The sequence below is a fragment of the Triturus cristatus genome, chromosome 8, assembly GCF_964204655.1.
Source record: "Triturus cristatus chromosome 8, aTriCri1.1, whole genome shotgun sequence".
In the NCBI taxonomy this organism is placed as follows: domain Eukaryota; kingdom Metazoa; phylum Chordata; class Amphibia; order Caudata; family Salamandridae; genus Triturus; species Triturus cristatus.
The window spans coordinates 458,078,507-458,080,318 of NC_140591.1; positions in this window are offsets into that span (position 1 = coordinate 458,078,507).

Genomic DNA, 1,812 nt, shown 5'->3' on the forward strand with positions numbered 1-1,812 from the left:
GATCACCCTCTTCCCAACTTCCAGGGATAGGCTTAGTTGTAAATCACTTTTGTTTTACCTTCTTCCAGTTAGTGGTGGAAACGGGTGTTAAACCCAAGGGTAAATCTGGAAAGCTATACATCTCTGAAAAACAGATAAAACTCTGAATTCAGCAAGTGGTAATTTCTGTTCTTGGCTTTCTCAAAGAAACAAATGGTTGAATTAAAAAAAAGCCAAATAAAAGTAAATAGGAAACAACAGAAATAGATGACAATGTTTTAATCTGTCCATCTAAAAAAAGTAACATATCATCACGTCCATCACTCGTGATCAGAAGGAGGTTTGGTGTTTATTTATTTATGACGAGAACCCTCACCCACCCGAAGGTGGCATGCTTCGTTACAGGGTCCCTTCCTCGTACCAGGACCAAAGTAACCTGATGTGGGCTACAATTCTCAAAAAGAGAGGAGCTCTTGAGGGTTTTTTTGGTAGTGTTTATCAACCTTGATGAGGGAAAGGTATGGATGAGAGAGACAGAGTGCTAACTTAATAAGTGTAAAGTGAATATCTCTTGGTAGGCTAAATTGAAGTTTTATTCTGGTGCCTCCAAAAGCACGCTAATGGATGATTAGATTATTCACGGCTCTGCTATTTAAGCGGCCTTCATTTAAGCTTGAGAAGTAGCTAAGCTTCTCTTCCAGGGGATCCTCAGCAAAAGTCATACGCACTGAATACTCACACCCATGTGCAGGGACCCCGGAGTACACAAAAAAGAATATATATATATATATATATATATATATATATATATATATATATATATATATATATATATATATATATATATATATATATATTACTACTGGCGGTCGCCAGTAGATAGTAATAGTTAGGACCGTGTTTCCATAGGAAATCTGAAAATTCTATTTTGAATAACTTTGGCGCCGGTTGACGAATCCTCGTGAATTTTTCAAAATAGGTGGGGCGCTCCGCTCCTACCCTGAAAGTCTCGGGGTGATTAGTCAAGCGGGGCCGAGAAAAAAGGGGGGTCCCAAAACGTGTTTTCCCCATGCATTTTTCCATAGGACCTTTAGTCGAAGGTACAGCCCGAACGGCAACAGAATTACGTGAAATTTGGCAGAGAGGTAGCCATAAGGTCAAGGAAGTGCCTTTTGAAGGTCTCGTGTAAATCTGTTCAGTATTTCCTGAGACAACAGCATTTAAAACCATATCAATATCTATATACGCGCGCACCGTGCGCGCACTGTGCGCGCACCCTGCCGTGCGCGAGCGCAATTCTGATTGGTTGTTAGATGTCAGTAAACATTCGAATCGGTCGCGCACGGTGAAAAACCTGAAAAAAAAAAAATATTAATAAATACATAACTTAGCATTTAAAAAACCGTACAAATTCACTTAAAAAACCATAGGTTTCACACACGTTATAGTTAGGAATTAGCATTTAAAAAACCTTGCAAATTCACTTAAAAACCATAGGTTTCACACATGTTATAGTTAGCTGGACATTTCCCTCGTAAAAAACCAATGAAATTCCCCCGTTATAGTTAGTGCAGGCAACTATAACTCACGCGACCGCAATCCTCTGCTGATGACGTCAGATATTACATCACTGATTACATATGTGTCTTTCTGAAAAATAAATATTTGTAATATATGTATAGCTAAAGATTAATGGAAGAAGACATGGGTAAATAGGTGTCTAAATACAGTGATGTAATATCTGACGTCATCAGCAGAGGAATGCGGTCGCGTGAGTTATAGTTGCCTGCACTAACTATAACGGGGGAATTTTATTGGTTTTTTACGAGGGAA